We start from the raw sequence: 16,856 nt of genomic DNA, 5'->3' as shown, positions 1-16,856 counted from the left end.
CTCAAGCTGGATGTTTAGGCAGCCCCAGATAGTAGTGAGTAGGTGATGGCTCTCTGTGCTCCCGCTACCCCGACCTTAACCTTCCCTGTACAGAACACACACATACACATACACACACACACTTAGAAATTCTTTTTCTTTCTCTCTTTTTTTTTTTTTTTTTTAAGAGGGAGTCTCGCTCCGTCGCCCAGGCTAGAGTGAAGCCGCGTGATCTTGGTTCACTGCAACCTCCGCCTCCTGGGTTTAAGCAATTCTCCTGCCTCAGCCTCCCAAGTAGCTGGAAGTACAGGTGCACGCCGCCACACCTGGCTAATTTTTTGTATTTTAGTAGAGACGGGGTTTTACCGTGTTGCCCAGGCTGATCTCGAACTCCTGAGCTGAGGCAATCCCGCCACCTTGGCCTCCCACAGTGCCCGGATTACAGGCATGAGCCACCGCACCCGGCCCAGAAATTCTTAAGAAGGAGAACCCAAATAAGTTGGGAAGAATAAACTCTACATTAAGAAATATATAAAGATGTAGACTTTCTCATGCTAACGGCCAGGATAAACAGTTGCACCCCTTCTTCCTCCCCTAAATATCAAGTAGGATACATATTTATTCTGTCCTTTCTTTCCCTGGAAGTTCACTCTTTGTGTTCAAAGAGTATGTGTGTTCAGGGCTCTTTGGGGAAAGAGGAGAAAGAGGAGAGGAAAATGGTGATGGTGATGCTTTCCAGCTCTCAATCTATGATTTTCAGCCATACTCATGGAGAATCAAATCGATAAGGGGTTTGGACAAGTAGGGGCACTCAGGTTGAGCATATGTGAGATGGGGCTCCGTTTGACTGAGTCTCACTCAGGCTGCAGCGTAATTGACATCACAGAACACACAGTGAGGTCACTACTAGGTCAGGTGACAGAAGAATTTAAGCAGAAGATAGTATTTCATTCTGGGAGTGTATGGTTTTCTTTATACTGCATTAAAGAATTTGACTTTCTAGAGATATCTCCCTGAGCCATGACCATTACTGCAGCTTTCTGCTCTGTTCATATGTGACAGGTTTTAAGGAGAACTGTCTTCTTGGGCTCAAATATGGTAGCAGTCACTCCCAGGTCTTGATCACTCCCCGCTATTTTCCATGATGACCTTATGCCACTTCCTTACAAATCTTAGGTGCAATGTTCACTACTCTACAATGTGGAGGACCACTGTTTTTGTAGTAGGAATGGCTCTGAAATTGCTTCTAAAAAAGCCAATCCTACTGGGTCTCCTATCTGCAAGTATTTTACATTCTGATCTTGTAAGCACATTGTTCAACCAAATGTATGATTCAGGGTCTTTATTTGTATGCAAAATAGTCCTTTATGTTTCGTTGGGAGGCTGGGGCAGGCAGATCACTTGAGCTCAGGAGTTCGAGACCAGCCTGGCCAACATGGCGAAACCCCATCTCTACTAAAAATACAAAAATTAGCCAGTCATGGTGGTCGGCACCTGTAATCCCAACTACTCAGGAGGCTGAGGCAGGACAATCGCTTGAACCTGGGAGGTGGAGGTTGCAGTGAGCTGAGATCACGCCACTGCACTCTAGCCTGACAGAGCAATACTCCATCTCAAAAAAAAAAAAAAAAGAAAGAAACTGTAGTGGATCCTATCTAAACTAAAAAAAAAATCTCATCTAGACAAAAGCTTCAAAATTACCCTGGAATATATCATAAACCAGTCACAATTTAATAAGCATTACACCAGAGGACCAGACACAAAAAGGCCAAAACACAAGAGAAGAAAAAAATGTCAGTACAAACCAAGAAGAGATGCCCAAAAGAGATTGGTGTTATTCAGACATACATTTTAAAATAGTTGTAATTGATTAATATGTTTAAAAATTCAAAGAAGGAGAATTTAAGCAAAGAACTAGAAACAAAAAGAATCAACTAGAAATTGCATAGCTTAACAAAAGGATAATTGAAACAAAGAACACAATAGATTGCTTAACAATAGATCAGCCCAGAGATCAGGAAACTTTTTCTGGTCCAGATAGTAAATGTTTTAGGCTTTGTAGCCAGACAGTCGCTGTTGAAACTATTCACCTCTGATTGGACTCAAAAAGCTGCCATTCACAATAAACAAATGACTGGGCATAGCTGGGTTCCAATAAAGCTTTATTTACAAAAACAGATAACATCAAAGATTACATAATCACAGAAAGAAAGAAGGAAGAAAAATTTGGAAAAGATTCTAAGAGACGTATGGCACATGATAAAATTTACAGAAAAACAACAGAGGGAGAATGAAGCAGATTTAATATTCACAAAGATAATGGCTAAGAATGTCCCAAACTGGATGAAAAACTTCAAGCCAAAGACACAAGAAATACTACAAACCCCAAGCAGAAAATGTGAATCAGACAACTTAACTTCTAAGAGGTGCTTTTCATTATTACAGCCAAAGTGATTTCCTAAATTGGAAATATAATTATCCCACTTCCTTACAGAGAAAATTCTGTTTATTCCATAACTTGGGACTAGTCTAATTTTTAAGTTGTTCTGTAAACCCTTCAGAACCTGGTCCCAGGACAACTCTCATCCTCATCTGTGGACTCTCTCCTGCTCTATGCTCCTGCCACTGTGAACTTTTAACTATTTCCTGATCTGCCTAGGCAGTTTCATTGATTTGCCCAAGCAGCTCTCTCTGTTTAGAACTTGCTGCCATTGATTGTCTTTCTTTAAAACAGCAAATCACCCTCAAGTCTTAGCTCAAGAGTTACTTTCTCTTTGATGCCTCTCCTCACTCTTTCCCATTGCTGACAGAATTGACTTCAGCCTCCTCTGTCAACCACTGCAGCCCAAGCACCTGCCGTCTATCACCACCTCTGTAGCACTCAGCTCCCCTATCAGTCTGTAAGTTCCTTGAGGACAGGGACTGTGCTTTTCTTATTTGCATAAACCCTCAGCACCTAAAACAATGTCTATTTCACTATATATAAAAGGCCCTCAGTACAATATATATGTATGTGTATATGTGTGTGTGCATATATGTATATATGTATGTGTGTACATATATATACACACACAGATATATGTGTGTGTTTATATATGTGTGTGTGTGTGTGTGTGTGTGTATATATATATATATACATATTCATAGAGAGAGAGAAAGAGAGAAAGTGTTCAGGTAGAAAATCTGTCTCCAAACATATCAAAATTATTACCTCCTACTCTTCCAATGTCAAACACAATGATTGTTGACTGTGCAGAGCAGAGCTGCAATCCCAAGTATGGGAAGAATTGATTGGACAACCCTCTATTTTCAAATGATCTTAAAGATGAACCCACATGTGAAAAGATGTTCCACCCCCGACGCTAAATGGCGTTCTATACATTTCCTTAATTTTTTTCCTGCATAATTTCTACTAGCTAGGTATGTTTTTATCATCATTTTACTAATTAAAAAACTGTGGCCCAGACACTGACGAAGATCATAGCTAACAAGAGACTGAGTTGTGCTTCCAACCCATGTCAACCTGATTCCAAAACCTGTGTTTTTTCTACTTTGCCACACTGTCTTCTGCCCTGGAATTGACTCTCCTTGAAAACTGAGACCAAGCCCAGGCCACTGAAACTTCTTGAGTATCAGAAGCATATAAAACAATTCTCCATGGTTGCCTGTCTTGAACTGTGATACCATTATCCTCTTACAGACCAATTGGTGTGAAATCAGATCCTGCCTGGGAGTGGGAAAAAGAATAGAAAGGGAAGACGCTGGCTCCAAGCTCGGCAAGACACAAAAACTTATTGGAGTTCTGTAGGGGCCTGTTCAAAGTTTGGGTATATTCTGTCATTTGGCAAGAATTAAATAGAGCCTTGTGTCCTCTAAGATTATTCTGTTACCTTCAGGATTAGGTTACCCATCATTATATTTAACCTATGGGAAAAGCCAACACAAAGCTCTGCTAAAGATGTAATAGGAAGCATATAATAAAGAATCCTCATGTCAAAGAGATACAAGTTTCCCACAGAGAGCTGGTGCTGAACGAATTCTTTCTCCTTCTGCCTGCCATCCCTGAGGGGAACTCAGCCTCACAGGCCCAAAGGGATGCAAGAAAAGCAGCCCCGGCTTCCTAGAGACAGATACAGGTGCTCTGCTCTTACTCATTCATGAGCTAACTATGAAGAGGGTGCAGGAAGAAGGGAAGGGAGGTTAGAGCTGACCTTATCTTGCTTCATCTGTATGAATTCCAGAAGGCCCTGGGGAACCTGAGATTCCTAGACTTATTCCCTTCTCACGTTTCCTACTAGAAATCCCTCCAGCTGGCGGGATGCTAAAATAGGTACCATTTAGCAGGCTAATGAAGTCCATATGCAATTGTTAGAAATATAATTGACACTTCAGACTTTGGATCTGCATTTCGCTTTGCACAGTTTTCTGCTGCCCAGCATGGCTGCCTGATGGGAATGCTTCTGTTTTCCAAGTTTCTTTGCCCTGGCTGGAGTTAAAAGTAGACTCTTGATGTGCTAATGTCAGGTTATAATAATACCTATATGTTATGCTGATTAAATAAAATAACATTTGTAAAGCAAAGTGCCAGACACACGGTGGCACTGTCTAAATCGGAACGGTTATTTACAATCTGCCTTCTACCCACCTTTTCCAGGCTCATTTCTCAGGACTGTGTTCCTCCCTGAGGCCTGGTCCAGCACACCTTAATGTCTCTCCACACTGAAATAGTCATTGTTTCAAGCAGACACGAGTCCCTTCCCGCTGTCATGGTTTCATATGTGCCTGCCAAAGAGAATGCTACTGTGGCCACAGGGTGAAGGAAGTGGTTTTATCTCCTGAGCAATAAAGTCAAGGTTTCTGAGGGTTAGAGAATAGCCTAAATGAACTTGGACTCTCTCGGCAATATTTAACCCTTTCGACTTTTGGGACAAAGTTGGCACTCAGTTTATAGTTGTCAGATGAATGAATACATAAAAGAAGAGAATTCAGAAAGACTCTGGAACTTTAATGTGTAAAAATATCGCCAGGGAGATTTGTTAAAATGACAGGCTGTCTGCAATGTTTTCCCCTTACAGATACGGGACACAGAAAATCAGACCCCTCAGTTATTCATGTAACACACACACACACACATACACACACACACACACGCTCACAGAGACACAGTAATTGACTAAATATGTAAATAATGCAAGAACATAATTTTGAAGAAAGAATCGTGTAATAGCATATGATACTGCAAAGAATGATACCATCAATTTGTGACTAACAGCCTCTAATCACCTGGTTTTCAAAATAAGATGGTAAGGACAGATTTTTCTTCCTTCTAGTTTATATATGGTGGAGTACTAGGAGCACATTTAGAAGGCAATAACATGTAAACAGCAATTACTGTTACTGGGGAAAAGTACAAAGAACTCCGCTTAAATTACATTATGTATTGCTTATGACAGCTCCATGAAGCAAATGTATACATATGTGTGAATATATTGTTATATATAATTACCAATGTATATACAGGTGTGCACATACTTACACACACCAATCTTACAAGAAAGAAAGTCTTAATAAGGCTACACCGGGCATGGTGGCGGGCGCCTGTAGTCCCAGCTACTCCGGAGGCTGAGGCAGGAGAATGGCGTGAATCCGGGAGGCGGAGCTTGCAGTGAGCCAAGATCGTGTCTCTGCACTCCAACCTGGGCGACAGAGCGACACTCCGTCTCAAAAAATAAATAATAATAATAATAATAATAAAGGCTAAAAAAGGTAACTAAGATCATAAAGGGTCAAGTCAAGATTCAAATTCAGCACCTTCTGATTCCAAAACCTGTGCTCTTAACCACAACTCTCCACAGTTCTATATTATTAAAATAGAGGACAGTGTGGAAAGCCCTGCACTCATTCGAGTACTTCAGTGAGATCCTCTGTAGTTATTGAAGTTAGAGACTCAACTCCACAGTCCCCCTTTGACTCGGAAGCAAAATTCAAGTACTGAAGTATATTGCATATTTATATTCCCGGATCTTGTTCTTGAAGCAGCTGCAGACTGTTCATGTTTTCTGAGTGTCCACTGGATTCACAGAGAGTGGGAAGGCAATTCTCCTGTACCGAGGGTTTAAGGTCTGCAAGGAACAGGGCTGGAGACGTAACACACTGCATTTCCTTCAGTGAAATGAACAAGGTGAAACTTCGGTCTAATGGGAACTGAGAGAAAAAGCTTCTTCACTGTGTTGTTCTCACTCCTTACCTGATTTTCCTTAGTGTTAGGAAAGGCACATTTTGTTCACAGAAGAGCATTTATGAGGTGTGATTTTACCATCTCAGAGAGAGTCCCTGAGTCAAGTTCGCGACCCCCGCTGCCCCTGTGCACGCTACGTCTGACGGTCCATAACTCAAGATTAATGGCTGCTTTAAATCGCTTATCCCCTGTGAAAGTGTCAGGGCCCAGGAGTGGTAGCAGAGTCTTGCTAGAAATATTTATCTTAGATCTGGATATATGTGGTTAGAAAAACTCAACGTGAAGTTAGAATGGTGCAGACCAGAGACAGAGAGATGTCATCCGCGTGGGAAAGGGTGCCAGAGACGCTGAATCACAGGCTGAGTCCCTGGACCACATTTTGAGCTTTATGGCAAATAGTTGCTCCTTTTGTCCTCTCTTTTTCACTCCAGTCCTTCCTCCTTCCTGCCATGTTTTCTGCCCCAAAATATGTTTCTATGAGCTGTTAGTACTTCTACTAAGTTAGTCCAAAGCTGCCTCTTTCTATATTTTATGCCCAGCCTAAAAGTTTATCTGTACATACTGAACACTAACCTAACTGGGAATGTAAACCGACTGTAACCTACTCTTCTGCCAATCACTGAGCTTTGGCCAATCACAGGCAGCCAACTGTTCAAACCCTGTACAAATAAGGCAAACGCTGAGCTGTAACCAGCCTGGCTGTTTCTGTCTATAAATCAACCACACAGCAGGATTGAAGCCTCTCTGAATCTATTCTGCTTCAGGGACTGCCCGATTTGTGAATGGTTTTTCACTCAATTAATCTCTGTTAAATTTAATGTTTCTAAGGGTTTTACCACTTTCTTTGCTTTTCCAAAATGCCAATTTGTGGACTGGTTATCTAAGAACCCATGAGAGAGGTTTTTTGGAAAACAGGTATTTTCAGGCCCTGCTCCGATAATCCTTTGATCTGGTAGTTCTGGAGTAGGGACCAGGAAGCTGGATTTTAAGTGATTCAGAGGCAGAGCCAGATTCCCAGCTTCTGGTGACCTTGGAAACAGCAATACAGCAATTCTGGAGAAACTTTGCTTCATGAGCTGTCTCAGTGCCCTGAAAGCCTGGAGACGCCCGGGGAGGCTGTATTAATACTTCATGTCTTCTAAATCAGTTTTCAAAAGTCATTAAGCCATAAAATTTGATTTCCCTGAAAGGTATACGTTGGCTTAATCCACAGGGTAGCACATAGAGACTTTTGGAGTTTTGCTGCATTCCTTCTATTTTCCACCCTCATATCACCCAGAGGCAGATATTATTTAATCCTTCAAGTCACCAGCATCTCACTTCCTAGCCATCTCTCCCCATGCCCTTCAGTAACTCAGGCATCCTAAATTATTTACCAGCTCAGCTTCATCCTCTACACTTTCTTCTAAGAATTTTTTCATTACAACATAAGACCAGGGTTCAGAAATACTCTTGGCCCTCTTCCAGTAGAAGAGTGGGCATCTCTTAATGCAAAGGACAAAGGAAGCAAAGGATCAAGGGTCCGCTGATCCCCCGGCTTGATTCTTACAAAGGTCATTTATCTTACGTTGAGTGTTGATCAAAACAGAGCAAAGTTTATGTTCATAAAAACATATTTCAATAAACCCCACAAGTGCAAAGGTGGAAGATCATGGGCTTTATCTTCGGTGACCATTTTCTCAGCAGTCTCCCGGAACTGGCTTTCACAAGCCAGTGAAATGTCAGATGGATGAATACATAAACACATCTCCCATCTCCACGTTTAGTGACATCTCCTTGGTAGCTTGAAAATGGCCATGGTTGGAGTGTTTACATCATAAAAATGAGCAAGATGCTACAAATCAGGTCTTCCTTTATCAGAAAGCTGGTTTGCCAGCAACCTGCTGTACCAAAGATGCAACTGCTTTGCTTCCTAGATAACTATCTTCCTGGTAATCTTAGCTTTGTAAAGCTGGCTGCTTTGAATATTCACCAGACCAAGTCCTCAACAAATTCACAAATTCATGTGTTCTATCTCAATTATAAGCCTATCCCTCCCCATAAAAGTATTACCGTCCTAACCTTTAGAGTAATTCCTCCTTGCACTTCTGTATTGCTTTATTATCAAGTGTATATCTATACATTTTACCATACTTGCGAACTTAAAAAAACGTGGTACGCCTGTTAAGTTTCTTTTAATTGACGAGTTCCCCTTTTATTCTTTTATTTTTCTTACAATTTATCTGTTTGAGAAACATAAGCCACATGGATATTCCCACAGTCTGAATTTTACAGATTGCACACTCATGGTACAATTTCACATAGCCCTCTGTCCTGTGTATTTCCTGCACGTTAACATCTAGATCTAATGGTTTGATCAGACTTGGGTTTGATACTTCAGCAAGATGAAGGTGGGATTGTGGTCTCCCATCAGAAGACATGTAATATCTAGTTCTTTCTCTCCTTACAATGTTCAGTCATTGATGCCCAATGCTTAGATCCATTAATTCATTGGAGATTGCAAAACACCAACAATCTAATTCTGTCATTTCTTTTTTTCATGAATCAGCTGAAATACTTTGAAAAGAGATGTTTTCTCTCACCTGATAATTAACAACCCATGGCACAGATCAAATAGGGAAACACACAAGGAATGGTTGATTCTCTCCCTTTTTTTAACCAACTTTTAAGATGAATTGATTCCCCTACCTTTGCAATTTAGTAATTCCGTTGTTTAAATAAATTAATAAAGCAAAGAGATGCATAGATGCAAAAAATACATCTATCTCAATCCAGAAGCCAGCCTCCTACTTCATTAAAAAATACTTGAAGGATTTCTATGGAAATTAGGGGCAATTGAAGAATGTTCATTAATAGTGATCATGGACATTTGTTTTTTTCCTCTTTCTGGAGGCACCGGCCAATATTATTAACCAACTGTAAGAAATTAGAGGTGAAACCATTGGGAAAGAGGAGGTAAACTTACCACTCATAGTATATGATATGATTGTACTCTTGAAACATACTAGAGAATTGGCTCAAAACAAAACACCATTAGAACAATGTAAGAACTTAGTAAGTGCCCACCTTACGCTCACATGTCAATCATTTGCCTCTGGTTGCCTTCCTTCTCTGCCACTGGCGTGAGGAGGGAGGATGCAATCTCCTGACAAGGTGATTCCCCTGAGTACCACTAGCCCTGAGAAGAGGTTGTGGGTAAGGACACTAAACCCATCCACTGCACTCAGTACAGCCTTTGCTCGTGACATAATATATAAAATCAAGCTTGAGAGCAAAACATAAAGAACCACAACACCAAAATACACTGAAGCCCTTTACTCACCAATATTTGCCATTTGGAAGGCAAACATAGCCTGGGCTATAGAGTCAAATAGACTGGTTTTGAGTTCTAGCTCCACAACTATGACATGGGAAAATTGTCTAATTTTGGCCTGAATTTTCTCTTCTGTAAAATGGATACAATTATTTTGTAAAAGCCTACTTTAAAGGGTAGCTATGAAGATTAAAAGAGACCCTATATCAGTATGAACAGCATTGTCTGAAATGTGGTATAAGCTCATCAAGCTTTAGTTGATTGTTCCTTTGACAGTGTTTAATCTAAGTTTGACCCTCTTACAAAATAAACAAGAAATAAACACATAGCTAAACACGCAAAGCCCGTGCTTCATTTAATATTGCTCTAACTCCAGTGCCAGCATTTTCTCTTCAAAATATATTGACTTTCTACCCCTACCCCCTGTTGCACCTGTGAGCTCTGAAACACACCACCTGCCTCAACCCTGAGGTATTAATATATAGAAAATAAATTAAGCCTGTTCATTAAGCATAGAAAACTAACACTTATGGCCTGGACATAATTTTAAAGAGAATTTAGATATGCTAAAATTTTTCTTCATATGGAATTTTGGGACTCCATTAATCAAATTATATATCAACAATAATTTCTTTATGAATGCAACAGCATTATATACACATTGCAGACATTTTACAAAATACAGTTAGCAAAATAAAAAGCAATTTAAATCCCACCACATAGAAACACACAATATTATCATTTATGCTTATCTTTCTAGACTTTTGGTGCACAAACATTTATTACTAGATTATTTTAATACAAAGCTATATTCATAGTGTGTGTAATGTTTTGTAGCTTTCTTTTGTCATTTCAGAGGATATCACATCTTTCTAGATCCTTAAAAGTTTTATAATCTTATTTAAATTGCACAGAATAGCCAAATCATAGATATGGATATGAATAAATATGAGGAATGTGTATAGGAATAAATACATGTATAAATATATAGATACAAACATTATATGAAATATTAATATTATACAACATATATGTATTTAATGAAATATATTTATACATATTGTACAAAAAGTAGGTTTTATTTTTAAATAAATCAAATCCATATACTTTTTAAAACAATTTCTGCCCTTGCCACGTAATTGAAATTCTATGCAAATTTTAAAATGCAGAATGATTATCATTATATATTTTATATATATACATACATGTACATATTTAAATCATTTTAACAATTTCTTTTAGCACCTGCTGGGGGAAAACATCATAGGTGTTACAAAGATGGATAAGAAACAGATGCTGTTAGAAAAGTCTCCCGGTCAACACTTAGGGACAGACCTGGGCACAAATAATTATAATATAAGAGACATAAAATGTTTTAATGATTGTACTTAAAAATACCAAAAAGAAAGAGATCATATGATCTTTTTTATCTCTCTGGAGGTAGAAAGAGGAGGAGAAAGAAAGCTATCACAGAGGAAATGGAATTTTCACTAGTGCTTGTTGGATGGAGAATGGAAGGAAAAATATTTTGTCTGAGAGAAAACATGAGCAAAGACACAGTGCAGCTACAGTCGCAGTATCTTCCCAGATGAATTTCAAATTGATTCAATTCCAAACACAGACAGAATTTTCTGAACTGTGCTCACTACTAAGACATTAGGTGGGCAACAACCTTTCATGTCACTTTTAAGGTTGTACTTATTGTGACAAATCCCTCACTGAAGCCAATTGAAGTTTTATTTCCCTGAATACTACACACACACACACACACACACACACACAGAGTTGGCCCTTCATATCCATGTGTTCTACATCCAGAAATTTGATCAATGAATTTGGATTGAAAATATTCCAAAAAAAATTATTTCTGTAGCAAAAAAAAGTACAGTCTTCCTTTTCTTGTCATTATTCCCTAAACAATATAGTACAGCAACTATTTACATAGCATTTACATTGTTATTAGGTATTATAAGTAATCTAGAGGTGATTTAAAGTGTTAGAGAGCATGTGCAAAGGTTACATGCAAATACTACAACATTGTACGTAAGAGACTTGAGAGGCATCCACTGATTTTGGTATCGGGGAGGTCCTGGATACCAAGAGACAACTGTATACAAACACACACACAAACACACGCCTGTATATTTAGACATCTTACCTTTGGAATGCCTATGTATTCTCTGAAGTATATTATATATATTTATTTATTTACATACATATATTATTTTCCTTTGGAAATAAAGAGTTATGTTATAATATGAAGTGATTGCACCTCTTAGTGGATCTTAGGGCAGGACACTGACTTGGTTATGAGTGTGCTTACCCTGCCCCTGATCATAATAACTGGACTAAAATGTGCTCGCTGGAATTCTCAAGCCATCCCTAAGTCCAGAGAATAACTAAATTCCCTATTAGAGAGCCAATGTGCTGTGAGGGAAATTAAGTTATTATTGCCTCTTGAATGTCAGCTGGCAGGCTCCATCTCTGGCTAATGCCTGTAATTGTACAAACAGCCTTCTGAGCACAGCCCGTATGGCAGCTGCATGTGGCATTTACAGTTGTTATAATAACACAACAGCCAGCCAAGAAGCACAACACAAGCACACCTCTAACCCGCAAGTGACCTGCTAATTAGCAGCTGTCTGGGGTTAGCCAAAAGAGCACCTCATATAGGGTGGTGTGTTGTGAATGTAAACACTGACCCAGTAAACGGGACAATGTACGCCAGGAGGAGCTTACTCATTCCCTGCCTGTGTTGGTCAAACAAATGGGAAAAACAGACACTCTACAGAGAGACCCTGTAAAATGAATACAACACTGAGAAAAGGGAATCTGGTATCTTTTCCCCACAACCACTCCCACAGCCCCTGAATCATAACTATAGAATTGATCTTTGGGTTTGGACATTGAGGTTAAATGTGTCCAGTCCTAAGACCCCGCTCTCCATCTTGGCTCCAACAGCTTCTTCTCTCCTTCCATTGCATTATCTCATTTATGGTTGTCCTAAGGCTTCTTTTTGCTTCCCACTCAGAAGTTTTGTTTGTTTTGCTTTCTGTACTCAGAAGGCTGTTTGTATAATTACACTATTATCGAGACCCATGTTGAAAGGTAAAATGCTTCCTAATATTTCTCTTTCTTCCATCCAACTGCTCTAAAACGCTGTGTATCTGCATCCATCTACTTCCTTACAATCTTAATTCCAAGTTCTGCTATTGTCAAACATTTGAAAGTTGTTCTTAATAATTCGCATTTACAAAGGCACCAAAATGCTTAGGCGAAACAAACAAATGCATATGGATTGTGAGGACTGCTCCCATGGACTCTGCTCACAGTTTCTTTCTTTTTTGTTCCATTTGCCTCATTGTAGCAGTAATTTTTTTCTCTTAATCTTTCTTCCTAACAAAATTAAATTTCTTTTCTCATTTCCCTTATACAACTTTAATCACTTATAATGTCACAAAGTGAACAGATAACAAATTAGATGATCATGTACCATAAAAAAATGTTCATTGGGTACACTAGTAGTTTAAACCTGCTTGGTAATAATAATTAATGATAACAGCAATATGTGTTAGGTGCAGCATGGTACTGAACACTTTACATGCATAATCTCATTCTATCCTCATAACAATTCTATTATGCATGTTCCATTAATACGTCATTTTATAGATTAGAGAATGGCTCTTAGAGAAATCAGTACTTGCTCAAAATCTCGCAGTCAGCGTAAAAGCTACAATTCAAGTGGGATGGATCTTACTCCAGAACTGAAGGGCTTCTCCACAGTCAGTTAAGAGCTCACTGCTCAGAGATCTGGTCTCCTCATGGATACAGGCAGAATGATCTCCAAGGGCCCCTTCAGTCCTATAAAATATGAGGAGATATAGAAATATAAAATGCAATCCTCGAAAAGCTTTCCATCTGTTTATACGTTGAAGACAAAGGCAATTTAAATCAATGTATGTTAAATTTGGTATTTCACCAGTTTGTCATTGATTTTTGAAGCCTTTTTATTTGAGAAGTAATTTAAGGCTTTCCATTCAAGGTGGCGGGTCCATCACACGCCTCCTCTCCCCTTCTCTTCCAACTTTCAGGGAAATGTTAGTGTCATTATGCAAGGAAACAAACCCATGGCCACATAGGAAGGGGAATGGCTGACACCAGCGGACAAGCAATTCCAGAATGTTTCGGGTGTCAGAGGCAGATGGGAGCAGGTAAGGAGTGAAATAGAGGCAAGAAGTGGGCATCCTGGCAGGAGAAGCCTCCAGGTAAGGAGGAGTCCATCGTCCAGGTGGATCCATGAGGACCCATGATTTTTATTTTTCACTTTTTAGCACCCTATTTTTTTCTTTTGTTACTTTTGTTTTCTTTTTGTAACTTTTACTTTCAGGGGCTTATTATATAAGTAAATTCGTGTCATGGATGTTTGTTGTACAGATTATTTCATCACCCAGGTACTAAGCCTGGTACCAAAATAGTTATTTTTTGTGATCATCTCCCTCCTCCCGCCTTCTACTCTTGAGTAGGCCCCAGTGCCTGTCATTCCCCTCTTTGTGTTCATGTGATCCCATCATTAAGTTCCCCTTTTTTTTTCTTTCTTTTTTCTTTCTTTCTTTTTTTTTTTTTTTTTTTTTTTTTTGAGACAGAGTTTTGCTCTTGTTGCCCAGGCTGGATGCAATGGCGCGATCTCGGCTCACTGCAACCTCCACCTCCCGGGTTCAAGCGACTCTCCTGCCTCAGCCTCCCAAGTAGCTGGGATTACTGGCATGTGCCACCACACCTGGCTAATTTTGTATTTTTAGTAGAGACAGGGTTTCTCTATGTTGGTCAGGCTGATCTAGAACTCGCGACCTCCGGTGATCCACCTGCCTTGGCCTCCCAAAATGCTGGGATTACAGGCATGAGCCACCATGACCTGCCCCAGCTCCCATTTATAAGTGATCCTAGATTGGAGATGACAGGCACAAAAGTGGATTGAAGCCTGGAAGGAGGAAAAGAGGAAGAAGGTAATTATTTGAAGGTTTAACCATGAATGGCAGTGCCATCTACCTTGCCTTCACCCTGAGCCTAGGAAGTCTATTATTTCCTCCAAAAGTAAAAAATATAAAAATCCCTCCTCTAAGTAAGTTAAACAAATTTCTCAGGAAGAGTTTGTATAATGAGTTGCTTTTGGTACTGAGTAAAGCCCTTATGGTTCTGCACTTGAATAACCTTAACTTCATAGGCAGTAAGTTCTCTTACTTTAGGCCACCTTGAAGGGAAACCAGCCTCCCTCTTCCCAGAAGCCCAGCAGCAAGACAGACCTACCTATAAATGTGCACAGAAGCCTTACATCAACTCCATACAACTATCAGCATGCCTCTTAATTCTTACATATAAAAAGGAAACCAAGAATTATAAGGTATATGATAAAAATCAGCAGCGTGGAAAAAAGAAAGGCCACATAATTGAGCAGAATAACCCCAAAATTCAGGTAAAACAATGACAAATAAGATAGTTATATGTCTTAGCCTCAATAAAATTTGAGTAGAAATGAATCTATTAAAAATACAATGCTGATTCACAATAACAAAGACATGGAATCGACCTAAATGCCCATCAGTGGTAGACTGGATAAAGAAAATGTGGTATATACACACTGTGGAATACTATGCAACCGTAAAAAAACAAGATCATCTCCGTTGCAGGAACATGAAAGGAACTGGAGGCCATCATCATTAGCAAACTAATGCAGAAACAGAAAACCAAATACCACACGTTCTTACTTATAAATGGGAGCTAAATGACAGGAACACACGGACACAAAGAGGGGAACAACAGGCACTTGGTCCTACTTAAGGATGGAGGGCAGGTGGAGGGAGAGGATCAGAAAAAATAACTGTTTGGGTACTAGGCTTAATAACTGGATGATGAAATAGTCTGTACAACAAACCCCCATGACATGAATTTACCCACATAACAAACCCCTGAATGTACAATGAAAGTTAAAAAAAAGAAAAAAAACTTAAGAAAAAATAGTGTGCTAAAAAGTGAAAAATAAAAATACATAAAAGAGTTATTAGAAATTAAAAATAAAATATCAGTAGAATGATTGCAAGATAGAGTTAGGGTACCTCTCCTAAAACATAGATCAGAATTATAGAAGTAGACAGAATGAAAAAGACAAGTAAGAGTTAGTTCCAGGCAGTCAAACATCTTAGTAAAAGAAGTAACTAGAAAAGAGATCAGAAGCATCACACACCGGGGCCTGTTGTGGGGTGGGGAGAGGGGGGAGTGATAGCATCAGGAGATATACCTAATGTAAATGACGAGTTAATGGGTGTAGCACACCAATATGGCACATGTATACATATGTAGCAAACCTGCACGTTGTGCACATGTACCCTAGAACTTAAAGTATAGTAATAAAAAAAAAAGAAGCCAAACATACACACACACACACACACACACACACAAGAGATCAGAAAATGGAGGCCAGGTGTGATGACTCATGCCTATAATCCCAGCACTTTAGGAGGCTGAGACAGGCAGATCACATGAGGACAGGAGTTCGAGACCAGCTCGGCCAACATGACAAACCCCATCTCTACTAAAAATACAAAAATTAGCCAGGCATGGTAGTGCACGCCTGTAATTCCAGCTAGTAAAGAGGCTGAGGCACCAGAATTGCTTGAACCTGGGAGGTGGAGGTTGCAGTGAGCCAAGATCAAACTGCTGCATCCCAGTCTGGGCAAGAAAGAAAAAAAAAAATGAAAGGAAAGGAAAGAAAAAAAAAAAAAGAAAAAGGAGAGAGAGAGAGAAAAGAGAAAGAAAGAAAGAAAGAGAAAGAAAGAAGAAAGAGAAAGAAAGAGAAAGAAAGAAAAAGAAAGAAAGAGAAAGAAAGAAAAAGAAACAAAGAAAGGAAGGAAGGAAAAGAGAAAGAAAAAGAAAAAAGAGAGAAAGGGAGGAAGGCAGGAAAAAGAAAGAAAAGAAAAGAAAATGAAAAGAAAATGATCAAATGTGTAATAAAAGAAACTCTGGAAAAAAATACAAAATTATTCAGCATAAAAAGAGTATAGTGTGAAGATTAAGATGAATGACAGAAGATCACATCTGAAACATTGTCAGGAAACTTAAGAACAGCATGGATTTAACAAAATAAATAATGTCTGAAAACTTCCAGAAGAGAAAGGGGGAAAAATTCTTATCTCCCAGCCTCCTCTGGTATTAATATTTTACAATCTTTTTGTTACATTTGTTACAATGGTACACTTATTACACTGAATGAACCAATACTAGTCATACTTATTCAGATGTCCTTAGCTTCCACCCAATGTCCTTTTTCTGTTC

This window comes from Gorilla gorilla, chromosome 19 (assembly GCF_029281585.2).
Source record: "Gorilla gorilla gorilla isolate KB3781 chromosome 19, NHGRI_mGorGor1-v2.1_pri, whole genome shotgun sequence".
Taxonomy (NCBI): Eukaryota; Metazoa; Chordata; class Mammalia; order Primates; family Hominidae; genus Gorilla; species Gorilla gorilla.
Note: the sequence above shows the minus strand (reverse complement) of the source record.